Raw genomic sequence first — 23,666 nt, forward strand, 5'->3', positions numbered from 1 at the left:
ATCAGGGCGAAGATCCCGATACATCTTCGTCGCCCCAGGATGGATGGAGAACCTTGACTTATGGGCCTCATTCATCAGAACCTGCCGTACTCCGCCCCAGTACGGAACCCAGACCCTCCCATGCAGGGTCAACAACCCTCGACTGTCATAATCAAACGAGGCCACCCGGCCTACAATCTGCTCACACTTCTGGCGCTCCTCCTTCAGGCCCTCCACCTGCGCCTCTCTAATCCGCTCCAAAAGTGGAGTAATCACTGTCATCCTCAAGCATATATCTCTAATCAGAGCCGCCACCGCCTTGCGGCTTAGGGCGTCGGCGACCACATTGGCCTTACCCGGGTGGTAAAGGATCTCACAGTCATAATCCTTCACCACATCTAACCACCAACGCTACCTCATGTTCAAATTCGGCTGATCCATGAGGTACCTGAAACTCTTGTGGTCTGTGTAAATAGTACAACGGACCCCGTAGAGGTAATGTCGCCAAATCATGAGGGCGAAAACTACAGCCCCCAGCTCTAAATCATGTGTCGGATAGTTAGCCTCGTGAGGCTTCAGCTTCCTCGAAGCATAAGCTATCACATGACCCCGCTGCATAAAAACTGCACCCATGCCCGTAATCGACGCGTCACAGTAAACCACAAATTCATCAACTCCCTAGGGCAGAGTCAAGATCGGTGCCTCGCATAACCGCTATCTAAGTGTCTCGAAGGCTGCCTGCTGCTCAGGACCCCAGCAAAATGTCACCGACTTCTTGGTCAGTCGGGTCAAAGGAATAGCGATCTTGGAGAAATCCTGAATGAATCTCCGATAATAACCCGCTCGACCAAGAAAGCTTCGAATCTCAGTAGGAGACCTCGGAACCTCCCATTGCATCACAACCTCTATCTTGGTTGGATCAACCAGAATACTCTTCTGGTTGACGAGATGCCCAAGGAACTGCACCTCGCGCAACCAGAAATCACACTTGGAGAACTTCGCAAAAAGTCTCTCCCTCATCAGTGTCTCCAACAGCTCCCTCAGGTGCTCCTCATGCTTCTCCTGAGTCTTGGAATAGACCAAGATATCATCGATGAAGACTATCACAGACCGATCCAACATCGGTCTGCACATGCGGTTGATGAGGTCCATGAACGTGGCTGGAGCAGTGGTGAGCCAAAACGACATCACCACAAACTCATAGTGACCATAGCGAGTCCTAAAAGTTGTCTTCTACACATCCTCATCTCTGACTCGTATCTGGTGATAACCCGATCACAGATTAATCTTGGAGAACCAAGATGCACCCTGTAGCTGGTCAAACAAATCATCGATCCTCGGGAGGGGATAACGGTTCTTCACTGTTACCTTATTCAGCTCCCGGTACTCTATGCACATCCGATACGACCCATCCTTCTTCCTCACAAATAGGATCGGGGCTCCCCATGGCGAACTACTCGGTCTGATAAATCCCTTGTCTAGCAGCTCTTGTAGCTACGTAGACAACTCCTACATCTCAGGAGGAGCCAACCGATATGGTGTCTTGGCTATCGGAGCCGCACTAGAGACCAGGTCAATCCTGAACTCAACCTGTCTCTCCGAGGGTATCCCAGGTAAATCCTCCGGGAATACGTCCGGGTACTCTTGTACTACCGGTACTGAAGGGTTTTGAGCATTCTAACACTCCTAAGGTGTACATGCAACCCTAGAAACCTTGGATCTATGTTTTACTAAGATACATGCAAATTTAATTTTTCCAAGATTCTTAACCTAACTAGCATGGCATGGGGAACTTGAAACATAAAAGCTAGTAGAAGAACATACCTTTCTTGTTGCTTGGATTCCTTAAGAACTTTGTGAGCCTAGCACCCCAAATGTGATGCCTCAAATGTTTCATACAACACCACAACTCTTGGAATAACTTTGAGAGAAGTACACTATCACTCAAAATCGGCTAGTCCTCCTTGTTCTTCACTTAGTGCCGATTTTTCTAGCCTATGGGCTCTTTATATAGTGTGTCACAAGTAGGGTTACACCATGTAAACCCTAATTGACATGGCTTTTCATTTCCTCCATGATCCATGGGTTTTAACCTCCATGGAGCATCCATGGAGCACCCTATGGGTTTTAGCCCAATCCAATAAACCATGGATCATTAGCCCACTATATAAGAATGGATGATTTACACAATCAGCCCCATATATTTAAATAGTCTTTTTTTATCACAAAATTAATTCCAAATTAATTTTTGATCAATACTAATTAAATAATATGATTTCATATTAACATATTATAACTTATAATATATTAACAAATCATAAGTGTCCTTCTTCTCATATTGTCTATCCAATTATCATGATGCCATGCAACCCAAATGGACCATACCAACCGGGTCAGGTACATACCATAAATAGTTATGGACTTAGACACCTTATCCAATAGTCTCCCACTTGGATATGTCTAATAACTATTACTGCAAGTATGACTTCAGGAACCGATCAGCAATCGTAGCTCTTTCAAAGTCTGGCGGAACTAAGATGATCTGTCATTTAAGATAAGTGATCATATAATCCTATGCTCTCAAGATATCAGCCGGACAAATACATGGAACAAGGTCGTACTTATTGTCCAGCAGTTTGTTTCCCGATTTCCGATTTGTTTGACATAGAACTAAACTGAACACATCAATTTGGTTCGGACCGGGCCCGGTACATAGGTCAAAACAAAATCATCGAGGGGCCCAAATATCGCTTTTAATCCTCCAAGGACTAAAAGGAACATATAAACTTTGACTCATATGCTTGTTCTACTACTTGTTGAATTATACACAAAGGCACGTTTTATAACATCGAGTTACCAATGCGTTTTCGTACAATCAATGTATAACCAACTCATAGTCAACAACTCATATCTCTAGGTTTGAAGACTTATATGATATTATCGTATCATGATCACTCGAGATAAATTCCATGAAGTGATACAAGTGAGCGTGGGTTGAATCTAATACTCGAATTACTATTCCAGGAGTACTCATGAACACTGCAGCCCCATGTCCCAGACAAACTACAGACCCTTCATGACAATCTTGCCTCATTACCTACTTCCAAAGTATGATTGACTGTGGATGGTTTGAATAATATGATATACCATAACATAATTATTCTGGAAGTCAAAACATGCAAAAATTGAAATGATAGTAAACGATTGATAGAAGATAGTAACACTTTACTTATAAATAAACAACAGCTTTTATTTATCATCAAATGTCAATTACACTTTACAAATTTCAAAAACTATCTAATTTCTAAACATAATATCATCCTTTAGCCCAATGTGCCTCGCATGCTGAAGATGCTTAACCCTACTCAGTCCCTTCGTGAGGGGATCTGCTGGGTTCTCATCCGATGATACCCTCTTTGACACGAGGATTCCTTCTTCTATTTGATGTCTAATGAAATGGTATTTTCTGTCGATGTGTCTTGATCTCCCGTGATCCCTTGGTTCCTTGGCTAAGGCAACTGCACTTTCACTATCACAGAAAATCTCCCTAGGCTCTTTTATAGCTGGTACTACTCCAAGGTCTCCAATGAAGTTCTTTAGCCATATCGCCTCCTTTGCTTCCTGGCTTGATGCTATGTACTCTGATTCGCAAGTTGAATCAACTACTGTCTCCTGCTTGCAACTTTTCCAAGTAATTGCTCATCCATTTAAGGTAAAGTCCCAGCCTGACTGAGAGTGGAAATTATCCCTATCAGTCTAGAAGTTCGCATCACTATACCCCACTACTATCAAGTCATCACTCCCACCGAAGGTAAGGACCCAGTCCTTAGTCCTCCGTAGGTACTTGAGAATGTTCTTTACCGCAGTCCAGTGAGCCTTGCCAGGGTTCCCCTGATAGCTGATGACCATGCTCAAAGCAAAGGCCACATCAGGACGAGTACAAGTCATATCATACATGATCGAGCCTACAACGGAAGCATATAGTACTCGAATCATCTCAGCTATCTCAGCCTCTGTACTCGGGCTCTGAGTCTTACTCAATCTGGCGTTACTCTGGATTGGTAACTCTCCTTTGTTGGAATCCTGCATGCTGAACCTATTCAGCACCTTATCCAAATAGGTACTTTGGCTAAGTCCAATTAGTCTCTTACTTCTGTCTCTCAAAATCCTTATCCCTAGGATATAGGCAGCTTCTCCAAGGTCCTTCATAGCGAAACACTTCCCAAGCCAGGACTTTACTTTCTGCAGAGTTGGGATGTCATTTCCTATGAGTAGTATGTCTTCCACATACAGTACCAAAAAGCTAACTATACTCCTACTAGCCTTGACATATACACAAAGGCACGTTTTATAACATCGAGTTACCAATGCGTTTTCATACAATCAATGTATAACCAACTCATAGTCAACAACTCATATCTCTAGGTTTGAAGACTTATATGATATTACCGTCTCACGTTCACTCAAGATAAATTCCATGAAGTGATACAAGTGAGCGTGGGTTGAATCCAATACTCGAATCACTATTCCAGGAGTACTCATGAACACTGCAGCCCCATGTCCCAGATAAACTACAGACCCTTCATGACAGTCTTGCCTCATTACCTACTTCCAAAGTATGATTGACTGTGGATGGTTTGAATAATATGATATACCATAACATAATTATTCTGGAAGTCAAAACATGCAAAAATTGAAATGATAGTAAACGATTGATAGAAGATAGTAACACTTTACTTATAAATAAACAACAACTTTTATTTATCATCAAATGTCAATTACACTTTACAAATTTCAAAAACTATCTAATTTCTAAAACTAATATCATCCTTTAGCCCAACGCGCCTCACATGCTGAAGATGTTTAACCCTACTCAGCCCCTTCATGAGGGGATCTGCTGGGTTCTCATCTGATGATACCCTCTTTGCCACGAGGAGTCCTTCTATTCGATGTCTAATGAAATGGTATTTTCTGTCGATGTTTCTGGATCTCCCGTGATCCCTTGGTTCCTTGGCTAAGGCAACTGCACTTTCACTATCACAAAAAATCTCCATAGGCTCTTTTATAGCTGGTACTACTCCAAGGTCTCCAATGAAGTTCTTTAGCCATATCGCCTCCTTTGCTGCCTCGCTTGATGCTATGTACTCTGATTCGCAAGTTGAATCAGCCACTGTCTCCTGCTTGGAACTTTTCCAAGTAATTGCTCCTCCATTTAAGGTAAAGACCCAGCCTGACTGAGAGCGGAAATTATCCCTATCAGTCTGGAAGCTGGCATCACTATACCCCACTACTCTCAAGTCATCACTCCCACCGAAGGTAAGGACCCAGTCCTTAGTCCTCCGCAGGTACTTGAGAATGTTCTTTACCGCAGTCCAGTGAGCCTTGCCAGGGTTCCCCTGATATCTGCTGACCATGCTCAAAGCAAAGGCCACATTAGGACGAGTACAAGTCATAACATATATGATCGAGCCTACAGCGGAAACATACAGTACTCGACTCATCTCAGCTATCTCAGCCTCTGTACTCGGGCTCTGAGTCTTACTCAATCTGGCGTTACTCTGGATCGGTAACTCTCCTTTCTTGGAATACTACATGCTGAACCTATTCAACACCTTATCCAAATAGGTACTTTGACTAAGTCCAATTAGTCTCTTACTCCTGTCTCTCAAAATCCTTATCCCTGGATATAGGCAGCTTCTCTAAGGTCCTTCATAGCGAAACACTTCCCAAGCCAGGACTTTAGTTTCTGCAGAGTTGGGATTTCATTTCCTATGAGTAGTATGTTATCCACATACAGTACCAAAAATCTAACTATACTCCCACTAGCCTTGACATATACACAGGACTCATCTTCGCTCCTCGAAAAGCCAAACTCTTTGACTTTCTCATCGAAACTAAGATTCCATCTGCGAGGTGCTTGTTTTAATCCATAGATGGATTTCTCAAGCTTACACACTCTATTCGGGTACTCTGTACTGACAAAACCTTCTGGCTGACTCATGTAAACATCCTCAGCCAAATTTCCATTAAGGAAAGCGGGTTTGACATCCATTTGCCATATTTCATAATCATGAAATGCAGTAATGGCTAGCATAACCCTAATCGACTTAATCTTCGCTACTGGAGAAAAGGTCTCATCATAGTCAACTCCCGGAGTTTGAGAAAATCCCTTTGGAACCAGTCGCTGATGGGTTTTGAGCATTCTAACACTTCCTAAGTGTACATGCAACCCTAATAACCTTGGATCTATGTTTGTCTAATAATCATGCAAAGTTGAATTCCAAGGTTATATTCCTATCTAGCATACATAGGGAACATTTTTAACTTGAATGAAAGATAGAATAACTTACCTTGTTGTTGATTATGATCCTTGAAACCTTGTGAGCCTAGCACCCCAAGTGTGATGCCTCAAATGCTTCACACAACACCAAATGCAAAGGAGTAAACTTTGAGAGAATCTTACACTTGCAAAATTGGCTCTAGCCCTCTTGTTTCTTATGTGTAGCCTATTTTGGTGGAGAATGGGTTTCTTATATAGTGTTGACACATCTAGGGTTACACCATGTAAACCCTAATGTGTCATGACTCTTCATTTCCATGACCCATGGGTTTGTAACTCCCATGGAGCATCCATGGAGCATCCTATGGGTGTAACCCAACTTGATAATCCATGGAGCCTCTTAGCCCACTATATAAGATATGGAAGATTTACATAATCTACCCATATATTTAATTAGTTATCTTTTGATCACTTAATTAATTCTAAATTAATTCTTGATCAAACTAATTAAATAATATTATTAATATATTAACTTATAATATATTAATAAACCATAAGTGTTATTTCTCTCATTAAAGTTTATCCAATTGCATGGTGCCATGCAACCCAAATGGACCATGCCGGGTCGGGTCAAGTATATACCAGAAATAGTTATGGACTTAGACACCTTATCCAACAGTCGCGCCTTATAAGTGTGTACATTCCCATACATGTCGGTCTTCTTCTTGAATATCCATTTGCACCCGACTGTCTTACGACCTGGTACATTGTCAACTAAGTTCCAAACTTGATTGTCATACATGGACTGTATCTCGCTGTCCATAGCCTCTTTCCATTTAGCAGACTCAGGGCCTGTCATGGCTTCTGTGTAGCTGTTAGGTTCATCCAAACTTACCAGTGTACTATCACTGATAAGTGTATCACCTTCCGCAGCAATATGGAAACCATAGTAATACTCAGGTGCATTCCTAATTCTCGTGGAACGTCTTAGAGGTACAGACTCGTCAGTTGGATCAACAGGAGTTTCCTCCTCAGGTTGATTGCTAGGGTTTGAGGTTCCTTCACCACTTGACTCTAGAATTTCTTCAGGGTCAATTTTCCTCCCACTGTTTCCTTGGCTTATGAATTCTCTCTCGCGAAAGACTCCTCTCCTTGCCACAAAGACCACATTATCACTGGGTCTATAGAAGAGGTAACCAAATGATTTCTGTGGGTAGCCGATGAAAATACACCGCTCACTCCTAGGTTCAAGCTTATCGTGAGTCTCGCGCCTCACGAAAGCCTCACAACCCCAAATCTTGATGTGGTCCAAATTGGGAACTTTCCCAGTCCACATCTCGTGAGGTGTTTTGGCAACCTTTTTGGTAGGGACTAGATTAAGGATATGGGTGGCAGAGTCTAAGGCATACCTGCAAAACAAGATTGGTAGCGAAGCTTGACTCATCATGGAACGAACCATGTCCAACAAGGTTCGATTACGCCTCTCAGCCACACCATTAAGCTGTGGTGTTCTGGGAGGTGTCAATTGTGAGAAGATCCCACATTCCTTAAGATAGTCAAGGAACTCTGTACTAAGATACTCACCACCTTGATCGGATCGAAGCATCTTAATGTTCCTACCCAGCTGATTCTCTACTTCCTGTTTAAACTCTTTGAACTTTTCAAAGGTTTCTGACTTATGCTTGATTAAGTAGACATAGACATATCTACTATAATCATCAGTAAAAGTCACATAGAAGCGGTTTGCATCCCTTGTGGTGGTTTTGAAGGGTCCACACACATCTGTGAGATCCCACAAACCTTCACCCCTAGCACAGGTACCAGTGAAGGGTGACTTTGTCATTTTTCCAAGTAAACAAGATTCACAACTATCATCTGACTTTAGGTCAAATGACTCCAAGACTCCATCCTTTTGGAGTTGGCCTATGCATTTCTTGCTAACATGTCCAAGACGACAATGCCATAATGATGCTTTGTCCAAGCTAGTGGAAGAATCAATACACAACACATTATTTTCTAGGTTATCTACAACCGACACAGTTTCATATACGCCATCACAAGGTAATGCTTTAAAATAAAGAACATTATCATAGAAAGCATTAATACCACCACATTCATTATCAAATTAAAAAGTAAATCCTTGTTTGTACAAACCGTGAAAGGAAATAATATTTCTCGTCATTTCTGATGAGTAACAACATTTATTCAAATCTAATCTTAACCCACTACTTAGCAACAAAGAATAAACTCCAATCTTGGTGACAGGTGAAGCTTTCCTATTCCCCATGATCAAGTTTATCTTCCTATGCTCCACATTCTCACTTCTTCTTAGTCCCTGCAAATCAGAACATATGTGAATACCACAACCTGTATCAAGGACCCAAGAATTAGAATATAGTGAGTTATTAGACAATATAGTGTATATACCTGCATGATTGGGTTTCACTTTCCCATCCTTAACATCTTGCAAGTACTTTGCGCACTTTCGCTTCCAGTGCGCTTTTTCATGGCAATAGAAGCATTCAGCCTCTTTCGGGTTGGCAGAAGGAGTGACAGAACCACCTTTGGTTCTACTTGAAGAGGAGCCATCAAGAGACTTTCCCTTGGTACCCTTCGCAGGGCTCTTCCTCTTCTTCCCTTTACCTTGCCCGATAGCCAGAACAGGGTCGATGGTAGGAGCAGGAGTGGTAACAACCGATTTACCTTTAAGACCACTTTCGGCGGTATTCAAAAGTCCTTGAAGTTTGCTGAGTGTGACATCCTCCTTTTTCATATGATAGGTCATTCGGAATTGATCATAACAAGAAGGTAAGGAGTGCAATATGATGTCAATTGCCAACTCCTCGGGGAAGTTCACATTCAACTTCATCAGACGGTCCACAAACCTTTGCATTTTCTGCATGTGGCATGTGATGGGTTCACCAACCTTCATTCGGGTTGTTATCATGGAGGATATTATTTCATATCGCTCTTCACGAGCACTCTGATGGTATCTTTCCATCAGATCCTGGTGCATCTCAAAAGGATAAAAGTCCTCATAGGAATTTTGGAGCTCGGCTGTTATCGTGGCCAACATGATACATGCCACTTTAGTGGCATCTCTTTCATGAGTCCTGAAGTCAGTGATCTCCTCGGGAGTAACAGAAGACTCATCAAGTTCCTTCAGCTCCTTGTCGAGGACATATTCCTTGTCCTTATAGCGAGTGACCATCCTTATGTTCCTAATCCAATCATTGAAATTAGTCCCATAAAAGATGACTCTCCCACAAAGGTTCATGAGAGAGAAGGAGCCGGTAGGGTTTGAGCCAGAAGCAGCATTGTTGGAAGACATCTGAAAAGGAAGAAAGACAAGTTTAGATTAGATATAAAGATAGTCCTTAATAAGACACCCAAATATAATATTAAGGCTAGGACCCAACACAATATTTTATAACTTAGAAGAGGGATACCATAATCCAAGCTATAAAATATTTGAAGGTAGGTGAATGACGATTCACCAATTTCCACCATGAAAACGAAATATATTATTAGGTTTTTAATTGGTTTTGAAACTCGTAGATTCTTTTGAGATTCATTGAACTTTTCAATGGCATGTTTCAATCTTGATTTTGCCCTTCAAGTTTTGTGACTGGGATACCGAGGATCACAAAACAAGGTGTGAATAACCATGCAAATTTACTTGGTACTCTTAATGTTTATCACCTAAGCGATGTGCCGGTTAACCACACGCTCCAACGATCTATGATAAAACTTAAGTCACTTTTTGCCAACCTTGTTAAATCCAAGTTAGTGCGCCGGTTAACCACACACGCTCCACTAACGGCTTAAGCAAGGTGCAAAGTGTAATTTTATGGGTTAGCACAAAATTCACATTTTCCTAAAGTAACTAATATTGGGAATTTATAAAACATTTAGTTACTTTATAATAATCATTATACTTTTAATGACAATTAAAGTCATTGTCCTACCCGTTCGGCTAACGACCCTCCACCTGTCAAGGAAGCGGGTGAGAGTGGACACCCGTTAAGCTGCCATTTTATAGGCAACAACCTTATACCCCCTTATAGACCGGCTTTGTGAATGAGGCCTACTAACGGTAAAACGACTTGATCTTATACACACACACACACACACACACACATATATATATATATATATATATATATATATATATATATATATATATATATATATATATATATTATTAACTTATAATACTATAAAGTATAAGGGTTGAATTTTAACTTTTAAAATTCTAGGGGTTGGAACTAAAGTTTTCTAAAGTGACTTTACATGTTCCAAAACTTGAGGGAAAATTATGGACTCCATTAAAACATTTAGATCAAGAATTAAACCAACAAAAAATGTGCAAATAATTCCTATGATCTACCAAACTCATAAGTGTATGAACATTCACATCATACTTAACTCTTGGAACGTACCACGTAGTCACATCAATGATCTTCCCGATGGAAACCAAGCAACTCCAAATATCCCGTAACTCAGACAAAAATCTCAGAATCCTCTCGACGTGACTGTCTCTAGTCATCTCGAAGCCTCAGACCGACACACCGCCGAATACCCAAACTGTTCCGAAATAATCATGACTCTCGGTCCGGAAAGAATGCACTATTACCCACCTCATCTCTGACTCCTCGACCAGCCTCCTAATACGGGAATCATCATCAAAGCACGAGACCTCACTCTCACGGCCGATACACAGCATAACGATGAGGGCCACTGCCCCAATATACTCCTCTTGATCACTTGGAACCGCTGCTAAAAACATACTTGACTCGACTAAGGCATCTCTTTGTCCTCATCTCAGTCTCCACTAATAGTTCTCTCGTAGCTTAAGGACTACCTCGCAGCAAACATACTGCCCAAATACTCTGGTGAAAGGTTGCAACCCTATGCTACCCCACGGGGTTTACCTCCAACCCTGAAACCGAAAACTCTTATCTCCTTTGCTTTTCCCGAAAATGGGGACAGCACAACTCTTGTCTCAGAAGGTGACGTCTCATCTATCGGTCGATTGCTCAACTCAGACCGCGATCCTCCAATAAGTATCACCCCTACTCATCCCTGAGTTTTGCGACTCCAACTGGCATCTCACCAATTAAATCTCCCAGAAATTAACTCGATTTCCCTCTCAAGGTAGGCTCCATTAAGAACTCGCTCGACATGGCCCTCGGGCCCCACACACTATCACATCTGATCTCGGTCTAATAAATCACAACAGGATAACTGGTAAAACCAGAAGCACTAACCGCCACAAATCATGGTACTCGAACCATGTGATCAACTCTCAATCTACTACGAACCATGGTAACCAAACCATGTTATCTCCTCTCAATCTGCTACGAATCATGGTACTCGAACCATGTTATCTCTCTTCCCAATCTGCTACGAATCATGGTACTCGAACCGTGTTATCTCTCTTCTCAATCTGCTACTTAAAACCTCTGGAATTCTCCCTGTATCGAGTATGGGTCCTCTGCTTTCAGTAGTACGGGCCCATACTACCTGCCACATCTACCTATACTTTCCACACAGAGCGTCCCAGATTTCCTAAGTAGCTGCTCAACCTTCCCGATCACTAATCCCGTTATACCTGGTCGCTCTCCACCGAAAACTCCCCTCTTATCAGCGTACTCATCTGACTAAAGTCACTCCCTAGGCTCTCCCTAGGTTCTCACACTCCTCAGCCATCAACTACTGAGGAACTCCTCATGATGCCAACCATCTACCTCATGAATATCGTCATATCCACTTAGTAGCTGACTCCCATCATCAAGAGTTCCACAAAGCATGAAGCAAGCAACATTCGGGCATCGAATAACCTCCACTGAAACATAAGGCCACTCTGGCATATAATTCCTCTTGCTCTATTCACAACTCAAAGACATCGCCAACTCAGGCAATCCTACCTCTCGAGGTATCTAATTACTCTTTTCAGTAGACTCCTTAAATGCTCATCTAGGTATCTCTCCTAGATTATCTCTCGACTCAGAACTCTCTCTAGGTGATTCCTGCTAGATACTCTTACTCAGCACATACTCAAAAGCACATCATAGATAGCAGCAACTCCTAGGCTAAGGCATCACAAATCAGGCAACTCTAGTCCTAAAATATGAACTACCTAGCCTATCTCTAGCATGCATAATATCTCATAAAATATCTCATAAATATATCATAGCACAAAAGTAAGGGTATTTTGGGAAATCACCGTTCGGGCTCTGGCTGATTGTACACACTGCTCCAACTCGTTTTCTCTTAAACTCTTTCTCATTTTAAAAAAATTATCTCTTTTGAAAATCTTTCTAAAATCCTCAGTTTGAGTCGAGACATACCCGAAGGTGTATCTGAATCCCTCAAACCAAGGCTCTGATACCAACTTGTAACACCGTAAATTTCAAACCAAAATTTTCATTTTAAAACACAATAAACCACAAGTCACATTTTCTCAAAATCACAAGTATCAAATTATCAACACATTTCAAAATTGTTTATCACAACTCCAGGATCCTCCAAAGACATATCTCCAACTCAGATGTGTGTACAATCAAGCCGACGCCTTCCCGCGATCCTGATAAGAACCTGAAACACATAACACATAACACGGTAAGCACGAAGCTTAGTGAGTTCCCCAAAATACCACATTCAACACATTAGCCACTCGAGGCTATAACTCTGTAAGACCCTCCGGTCAATGTGTCTCAGTAGGACCCTCCAGTCCCACAACTCTGATGGACCCTCCGGTCCTAACTCTGTGGATCCTCCGGTCCTAACTCTGTAAGCTCTGAGTAATACACAACATAAATCACAAAGAAATAATGCAAGATATCGCAATACACAGATAAGCATATAAGACATCTCAGTCACACACAAATACCACTCATGGTAAAGTATAGTGAGAAGACTCACCTTGCAAGTAGCAAGCAATCATCCTTGAACTCGAATCTCGAACTAGCCACTGCCTAACACATGGGGTAAATATCTCTAATTAATACTCTATTCTCGATTCTCAATAACCAAACATTATTCTTCTCTCTCTAACTCTTGAATTGGGTAAAAGACCATTTTACCCCTCCATGGTCTCCATTACTCCTGTTGACCAAACCCTAAAGTCAACAGAAGTCAAACTCGAGTCAACAGTCCATGTTTGACCCGAATCGCCGAGTGCACTAATGCGACTCGTCGAGTCCACTCGTTCCTCATAAGTCTCGTGAAGGTCTAGCTCGTCGAGTTAACCCCTAACTCGCTGAGCTATTGCACGGTCCAGCTCATCGGGACAAACCCTAACCGACTCGTCGAGTCAGTTCATGGACTCGGCGAGTCCCTTCGATCTGATTTCTCATTCAGACGATTTAAGGCAGATCTATCACTCCAAACACTAAATCTACTATTCTAAGGCTCGAATAGCATGTAAAGCTGCAAGCTTTACGTTCATGCATGGCATATAAGGCTCACAATGCCAAAACATGCTCCAACAAGGTCTAGATGCACAAGAGCTTGCTTCCAACTCAATAAAGCTCGGGTTTCTGAACTCACAAGGCCACTCATAGTCCAGATTTGAGGTCCCAACCTCAAACCATACACAAATCACTCCATGACACAAGATAAATGGAAGAAAGCCCTAAAAGTTCCCTAAAACAATATTCCATAAGGAAATGATCAAGCTAGCATCTTTTTACCTCCAACTAAAGCAAAACTCTGAAGAATCTCTGGATCCAAAGCCTTCTCTTGATCCAAGCCAAGATGCTCTCCAAATCTCCTCTCAAAATTGCACAAGAACACCCAATTTAGCCACTCTCTCTCTCTCTCTCTCACAATGGATGGAACTGATCTAGGGTTTCCTATAGGGCTCTTTGGAGATAAAGGAGGAGGAAATAAGGGCTTAAGACCATTTAAATAGGGCACAAGTCCAAAAAATTAGGGTTTCTCTGCCCAGCGCCTACTCGGCGAGTCCCTCCTCTGACTCGTCGAGTCCACTCATTAAATCCACGCGACAATCTCGACTCGACTTGACGAGTTGGACCCTTAAATCGTCGAGTCTCTTCTTTAACCTCAAGGTTAACATATACAATAATATCCCTGAAAATCCGGATGTTACATTGGATCTACGTTTTACTAAGATACATGCAAATTTGATTTTTCCAAGGTTCTTAACCTAACTAGCATGGCATGGGGACTTGAAACATAAAAGCTAGTAGAAGAACATACCTTTCTTGTTGCTTGGATTCTTTAAGAACTTTATGAGCCTAGCACCCCAAATGTGATGCCTCAAATGTTTCACACTGTTGGATAAGGTGTCTATGTCCATAACTATTTCTGGTATGTACTTGACCCGGTTTAACATGGTCCATTTGGGTTGCATGGCATCATGCTTTTGGATAGACTAAAATAAGAGAAATAACACTTATGGGTTATTAATATATTATAAGTTCTAATATATTAATAATATTATTATTGATTAGTATTGATCAAGAATTAATTTGGAATTAATTAAGTGATCAAAAGGAGACTAATTAAATATGTGGGTTGATTGTGTAAATCATCCATACTTTTATAGTAGGCTAATGCTCCATAGATTATCAAGTTGGGCTAAAACCCATAGGATGCTCCATGGTGTTTTTGAACCCATGGATCCAAGAAATGAAAAGCCATGACAATTAGGGTTTACATGGTGTAACCCTAATTGTAACACACTATATAAACATCACTTTGTTCACCAAAATCGGCCACTAAGGAAGAATTGTGAGGGCTATCCGATTTCTAAGTGTTCTTCATTTCTCTCTAAGTTATTCCAAGTGCATTTGGCGTTGTGTGAGACATTTGAGGCATCACACTTGAGGTGCTAGGCTCACAAGGTTCTCAAGGAATCCAAACTACTACAAGGTATATTTTCTTACTTACTTTTATGTTTAAAAGTTCCCCATGTATGCTAGATAGGTTATGAACCTTGGAAAATGTTTTTTGCATGTATCATAGTAAACATAGATCCAAGGTTTCTAGGGTTGCATGTACACCATATGAGTTTTAGAATGCTCAAAACCCTTCAGTGGTATCAGAGCCTAGGCTTGTTTATTTGATACTTGATGCAAACTTGTTGAAAAAACTCAGTTTTCTGCATTCTGCAGCATGAACTCGCCGAGTCTATGAGTAAATTCATCCTACTCGTCGAGTAGGTTCTTGAACTCGACGAGTAGGATCCCCTGAATGCATATTTTCGAGTTTTGCTGCTGAAAATGAACTAGAAACATTATCCTAAACTGTGTTGGTGTTATAAAACTTATTTTAGCTGGTGTAATGGTTATGCTAATCCATTTTCAATGGCTATTATCAAAATTTCAAGTTTTATATGGTTTATTTATGATTCTTGAAATTATTGATATGAACATTCATGAACTTATGAGTTTAGAAGATCATAGGAATTATTTGTAACTTGCTTGTTAGTTTAGTTCTTGATCATTATGTGTTTTAATGGAATCCATAATTTGTCCTCAAGTTATGGATTACCAAAAGTCATTCTTTTAAAGTCCATTATTAAACACATAGGTTACATAAAATGAAAAGTCTCTCATTTTATTAATCCATTAACTCATAAGTTATGAAAGATGAAAAGTTTTGAAAGTTACAAAACTTGCCCTCAAGTTTTGGAACATGTAAAGTCACTTTAAAAACTTTAGTTCCAACCCCTAGAATTTTAAAAGTTAAAATTCAACCCTTATACTTTATAATATTATAAGTTAATAATATATATATATATATATATATATATATATATATATATATATATATATATATATATATATAAGATCAAGTCGTTTTACCGTTAGTAGGCCTCATTCACGAAGCCGGTCTATAAGGGGGGTATAAGGTTGTTGCCTATAAAATGGCAGCTTAATGGGTGTCCACTCTCACCCACCTCTTCCTTGACTGGTGGAGGGTCGTTAGCCGAATGGGTAAGACAAGGACTTTAAATTCTCATTAAAAGTATGATGAAAAATAAAGTAACTAGATGTTTTTATAAATTACCAATCTTAGTTACTTTAGGAAAATGTGAATAAGGTGTTATCCCATGAAATTACACTTTGCACTTTGATTAAGTCGTTAGTGGAGTGTGTGTGGTTAACCGGCACACTAAGCTGGACTTAACAAGGTAGGTAAAGGGTAACTTAATGTTTATCATAGTATCGATGGAGCACGTGTGGTTAATCGGCACATCGATTGAGGGATAAACATTAAGGGTACCAAGTAATTTGCATGGTTACTTCACACCTTGTTTTGTGATCCTCGGCATCCCAGTCACAAAACCTGAAGGGCACACTCGAGATTGAAACATGCCATTGAAAAGTTCAATGAATCTCAAAGAATCTAGGAGTTTCAAAACCAATTAAAACCTAATAATTTATTTCGTTTTTCATGGTGGAAATTGGTGAATCGTCATTCACCTACCTTTCAAATATGTTATTGCTTAGATTACGACATCCCTCTTCTAAGTCATAATATACTGTGATTGGGTCCTAGCCTTAATATTACATTTGGGTGTTTTATTAAGGACTATCTTTATATCTAATCTAAACTTGTCTTTTCTTCTTTTTCAGATGTCTTCCAATAATGCTGCTTCTGGCTCAAACCCTACTGGCTCCTTCTCTCTCATGAACCTTTATGGGAGAGTCATCTTTGATGGATCCAAGTTTATGGATTGGATCAGGAACATCAGGATGGTCACTCGGTATGAGGACAAGGAATATGTCCTCGACAAGGAGCTTAAGGAACTTGATGAGTCATCTGCTACTCCTGAGGAGATCGCTGAATATCAGGCACATGAGAGAGATGCTACCAAAGTGTCATGTATCATGTTGGCCACTATGACAGCCGAGCTCCAAAAGTCCTATGTGGACTACTATCCTTTTGAGATGCACCAGGATTTGATGGACCGCTACCATCAGAGTGCTCGTCAAGAGCGATATGAAATCATCTCCTACATGATAACAACCAGGATGAAGGATGGTGAACCCATCATGGGCCACATGCAGAAAATGCAAAGGTATGTGGACCGTTTGATGAAACTAAATGTGAACTTCCCAGAGGAGTTGGCAATAGATATCATTTCGCACTCCTTACCTTCGTGTTATGATCAATTCCGCATGACATAACACATGAACAAGGAGGAAGTTACACTCAGCAAACTTCAAGGACTTTTGAAGACCGCGGAAAGTGGTCTTAAAGGTAAGTCGGTTGTTGCTACTCCTACTCCTACCGCGGCCCCTGTCTTGGCAATCGGGAAGGGAAAAGGAAAGAAGAGGAAGAGCCGTTCGAAGGGTACCAAGGGAAAGACTCTTGATGGCTCCTCTTCAAGTGGAACCAAGAAAGGTTTCGTCACTCCTTCTGCTAACCCTAAAGAGACTAAATGCTTCTATTGCCATGAAAAGTCGCACTGGAAGCGAAACTGCCCAAAGTACCAGCAAGTTGTTAAGGATGGGAAAGTAAAACCCAACCATGCAGGTACTTACACTATATTGTCTAATAACTCACCCTATTCTAATTCTTGGGTCCTTGATACAGGTTGTGGTATTCACATATGTTGTGATTTGCATGGATTAAGAATAAGTGAGAATGTGGAGCATGGGAAGATAAACTTGATCATGGGAAATAGGAAAGTTACACCTGTTACCAAGATTGGAGTTTATTCTTTATTGCTAAGTAGTGGGTTAACATTAGATTTGAATAAATGTTGTTATTCGCCTGAAATGGCAAGAAATATTATTTCCTTTCATGGTTTGTACAAACAAGGTTTTACCTTTTCATTTGATAATGATAGTGGTGGTATTAATGCTTTCTTTAATAATGGTCTTTATTTTAAAGCATTACCTTGTGATGGTGTGTATGAAACTGTGTCGGTTGTAGATAACCTAGGAAATAATGTATTGTGTATCGATTCTTCCACTAGTTTGGATAAAGCATCATTATGGCATTGTCGTCTTGGACATGTAAGCAAGAAACGCATAGGCCAACTCTAAAAGGATGGAGTCTTGGAGTCATTTGATCTAAAGTCAGATGATAGTTGTGAATCTTGCTTTCTTGAGAAAATGACAAAGTCACCCTTCACTGGTACTTGTGTTAGTGGTGAAGGTTTGTTGGATCTTGTACACACTGATGTGTGTAGACCCTTCAGAACCGCCACAAGGGATGCTAACCGCTTCTATGTGACTTTTAATGATGATTTTAGTAGATATGGATATGTCTACTTAATCAAGCATAAGTCAGAGACCTTTGAAAAGTTCAAAGAGTTTAAACCGGAAGTGGAGAATCAGTTGGGCAGGAACATTAAGATGCTTCGATCCTATCGAGGTGGTGAGTATCTTAGTACAGAATTGCTTGACTATCTTAAGGAATGTGGGATTATCTCACAATTGACACCTCCCAGGACACCACAGTTGAATGGTGTGGCTGAGAGGCGCAATCGAACCTTGTTGGATATGGTTCGTTCCATGATGAGTCAAGCTTCGCTACCAATCTCATTCTGGGGGTATGCCTTAGAGACTGCTGCCCATATCCTTAATCCAGTCCCTACCAAAAAGGTTGCCAAAACACCTCACGATATGTGGACTGGAAAAGTTCCCAATCTAGAACACATCAAGATTTGGGTTGCGAGGCTTTCGTGAGGCGTGATTCTCACGATAAGCTCGAACCTCAAAGTGAGAGGTGTATTTTAATCGGCTACCCACAGAGATCCTTTGGTTACATCTTCTACAGACCCAACGATAATGTGGTCTTTGTACCAAGGAGATGAGTCTTTCGCGAGAGAGGATTTATAAGCCAAGGAAACAGTGGGAGGCAAATTGACCTTGAAGAAATTCAAGAGTCAAGTGGTGAAGGAACCTGTAACCCTAGCAATCAACCTGAGGAGGAAACTCATGTTGATCCGACAGAAGAGTCTGTAAATCTGAGGCATTCCACGAGAGTTAGGAATGCACCTGAGCATTACTATTGTTTCCATATTACTGCGGAAGGTGATACACTTATCAGTGATAACACACTGGTAAGTCTGGACGAACCTAACAGCTATACGGAAGCCATGGCAGGCCCTGAGGCTGCTAAATGGAAAGAGGCTATGGACAACGAGATACAATCCATGTATGACAATCAAATTTGGAACTTGGTTGACAATGTACCAGGTCGTAAGACAGTTGGGTGCAAGTGGATCTTCAAGAAGAAGACCGACATGGTTGGTAATGTACACACTTATAAGGCGCGATTGGTTGCAAAGTGCTTTTCTCAAACTCCGGGAGTTGATTATGATGAGACCTTTTCACCAGTAGCAAAGATTAAGTCTATTAGGGTTATGCTAGCCATTGCTGCATTTCATGACTATGAGATATGGCAAATGGATGTCAAAACTGCTTTCCTTATTGGAAAGTTGGCTGAGGATGTTTACATGAGTCAGCCAGAGGGTTTTGTCAGTGCAGAGTACCCTAATAGAGTGTGTAAGCTTGAGAAATCCATCTATGGGTTGAAATAAGCACCTCGCAGATGGAATCTTTGTTTCGATGAGAAAGTCAAAGAGTTTGGCTTTACGAGGAGCGAAGATGAATCTTGTGTCTATGTCAAGGCTAGTGGGAGTATAGTTAGCTTTTTGGTATTGTATGTGGATGACATACTACTCATAGGAAATGACATCCCAACTCTGCAGGAAGTAAAGTCCTGGCTTGGGAAGTGTTTCGCTATGAAGGACCTTGGAGAAGCTGCCTATATCCTAGGGATAAGGATTTTGAGAGACATGAGTAAAAGACTAATTGGACTTAGTCAGAGTACTTACTTGGATAAGGTGCTGAATAGGTTCAGCATGCAGATTTCCAAGAAAGGAGAATTACCGATCCAGAGTAACGCCAGATTGAGTAAGACTCAGAGCCCGAATACAAAGGCTGAGATAGCTGAGATGATTCGAGTACCTTATGATTCCGCTGTAGGCTCGATCATGTATTCTATGACTTGTACTCGTACTGATGTGGCCTTTGCATTGAGCATGGTCAGCAGATATCAGGGGAACCCTGGCAAGGCTCACTGGACAACGGTAAAGAATATTCTCAAGTATCTATGGAGGACTAAGGACTGGGTCCTTACCCTCGGTGGGAGTGATGACTTGAGAGTATTAGGGTATAGTGATGCTAGCTTCCAGACTGATAGGGATAATTTCCGCTCTTAGTCAGGCTGGGTCTTTACCTTAAACGGAGGAGCAATTTCTTGGAAAAGTTCCAAGCAGGAGAAAGTGGCTGATTCAACTTGCGAATCAGAGTATATAGCGGCAAGCGAGGCAGCAAAGGAGGCTATATGGATAAATAACTTCATTGGAGACCTTGGAGTTGTACCAGCTATAAAGGAGCCTATAGAGATTTTTTGTGATAGTGAAAGTGTAGTTGCCTTAGCCAAGGAACCAAGGGATCACGGGAGATCCAAACACATCGACAGAAAATACTATTTCATCAGACATCGAATAGAAGAAGGAATCCTCGTGGCAAAGAGGGTATCATCGGATGAGAACCCGACATATCCCCTCACGAAGGGACTGAGCAGGGTTAAGCATCTCCAGCATGCGAGGCGCATAGGGCTGAAGGATGATATTAGTTTAGTAGTTAGATAGCTGTGAAATGTGTAAAGTCTAATTGACATTTGATGATGAATAAAAGTTGTGTTTATTTATGAGTAAAGTGTTGCTATCTTTTGTCAATCGTTTACTATCATTTCATTTTGCATGTTTTGACTTCCAGAATAATTATGTTATGGTATATCATATTATTCAAATTCTCCACAGTCGGTCATATGTTGGAAGTAGATATGAATCAAGACTGTCATGAGTTGGCTTGTCGATGTGTAAGATGTTGGAGATAGCAAAGTGTTGCTACAACACTCATGAGTGCTCATAAGTTCTGAGTATTGGATTCAACCCACGCTCGCTAGTATCACTTCATGGAATTTATCTCGAGTGATCGCGAGACGGTAATATCATATAAGTCTTCATACCTAGAGATATGACATGTTGCCTATAAGTTGGTTAAAAATTGATTGTACGAAAACGCATTGGTAACTCGATGTTATAAAACGTGCCTTTGTGTATGATTCAACAAGTAGTAGAACAAGCATATGAGTCGAAGTTTATCTGTTCCTTCTTGGATTAGAAGCGATATCTGGGCCCATCGATAATTTTGTGTTGACCCATGTACCGGTCCCGGTCAGAACTAAGTTGATGCGTTCAATGAAGTTCTTTGTCAAACAAATCGGAAATCGAGAAACAAACTGCTGGACAATAAGTAATACATTGTTCCATGTATTTTTCCGGCTGATATCTAGAACAGAGGATTATATGATCACTTATCTTAAATGGCGTATCATCATCATCTCAGTTCCGAGAGACCTTGAAAGACCAACGATTCCTGATCGGTTCCTGAAGTCATACTTGCAGTTATAGTTATTAGACTTATCCAAGTGGGAGACTGTTGGATAAGGTGTCTAAGTCCATAACTATTTTTGGTATGTACTTGACCAGGTTTGGCATGGTCCATTTAGGTTGCATGGCATCATGCATTTGGATAGATTAAAATGAGAGAAATAACACTTATGGTTTATTAATATATTATAAGTTCTAATATATTAATTAAGTGATCAAAACGAGACTAATTAAATATATGGGTTGATTGTGTAAATCATCCATACTTGTATAGTGGGCTAATGCTCCATGGATTATCAAGTTGGGCTAAAACCCATAGGATGCTCCATGGATGCTCCATGGTGTTTTTGAACCCATGGATCCAAGAAATGAAAAGCCATGACAATTAGGGTTTACATGGTGTAACCCTAATTGTAACACACTATATAAGCATCACTTTGTTCACCAAAATCGTCCACTAAGGAAGAATTGTGAGGGCTAGCCGATTTCTAAGTGTTCTTCATTTCTCTCAAAGTTATTCCAAGTGCATTTGGTGTTGTGTGAGACATTTGAGGCATTACACTTGAGGCGCTAGGATCACAAGGTTCTCAAGGAATCCAAACTACTACAAGGTATGTTTTCTTTCTTACTTTTATGTTTAAAAGTTCCCCATGTATGCTAGATAGGTTATGAACCTTGGAAAAACAATTTTTCATGCATCATAGTAAACATAGATCCAAGGTTTCTAGGGTTGCATGTACACCATAGGAGTGTTAGAATGCTCAAAACCCTTCACACACAACACCACAACTCTTGGAATAACTTTGAGAGAAGTACACTATCACTCAAAATCAGCTAGCTCTCCTTGTTCTTCACTTAGTGCTGATTTTGCTAGCCTATGGGGTCTTTATATAATGTGTCACAAGTAGGGCTACACCATGTAAACCCTAATTGACATGGCTTTTCATTTCCTCCATGATCCATGGGTTTTAACCTCCATGGAGCATCCATGGAGCACCCTATCGGTTTTAGCCTAATCCAATAAACCATGGATCGTTAGCCCACTATATAAGAATGGATAATTTACACAATCAGCCCCATATATTTAATTAGTCTCTTTTTGATCACAAAATTAATTCCAAATTAATTCTTGATCAATACTAATTAAATAATATGATTTCATATTAATATATTATAACTTATAATATATTAACAAATCATAAGTGTCCTTCTCATTTTGTCTATCCAATTATCATGATGCCATGCAACCCAAATGGACCATGCCAACCGGGTCAAGTACATACCAGAAATAGTTATAGACTTATACACCTTATCCAAGAGGTACGTCATCCACTGTCGCCTTACCCTTATCCCGGGTATCCATAACATAGGCGACATAACCTGTGCAACCCTGCTGAAGGTAGCTCCTCGCTTTCACTCCTGAGAATAGAGTCAATCCACCATGCGGCCTCTTTCCCTGTACCACTAACCCTCCCCCACTAGGAGTCTGAATACTCACTGGCTGATTCTCGCAGTTAATCATTGCCCCATTGGGGCTTAACCAATCCATACCCACTATAACCTTATTCCCTCGCAGAGGAATAGGAACCAGATCCACTGAAAACTGCTCGTCGAATAACTGTAGTGTGCAACCTCTGTGAACCCTCGCAACCCTAACGGTCCTGTCATCTACTATCTCCACATCAAGTGGGCAATCTGTTGGATTAGATGTCTAAGCCCATAACTATTATTGGTATGTACTCGACCCGAGAGTAGCATGGTCCATTTGGATTGCACTTCACCGGAACAATTTGTATGGATAGTCTTTTGAGAATAGTATGTCTATGGTTTATTAATATATTATAAGTTATAATATATTAATATGAAATCATAATATTTAATTAGTATTGATCAAAAAGACTAATTAAATATGGACTCTTATATATATATATATATATATATATATATATATAT

This window comes from Lactuca virosa, chromosome 7, assembly GCF_052849685.1.
Source record: "Lactuca virosa cultivar CGN04683 chromosome 7, Lactuca_virosa_CGN04683_v6, whole genome shotgun sequence".
Classification (NCBI taxonomy): Eukaryota; Viridiplantae; Streptophyta; class Magnoliopsida; order Asterales; family Asteraceae; genus Lactuca; species Lactuca virosa.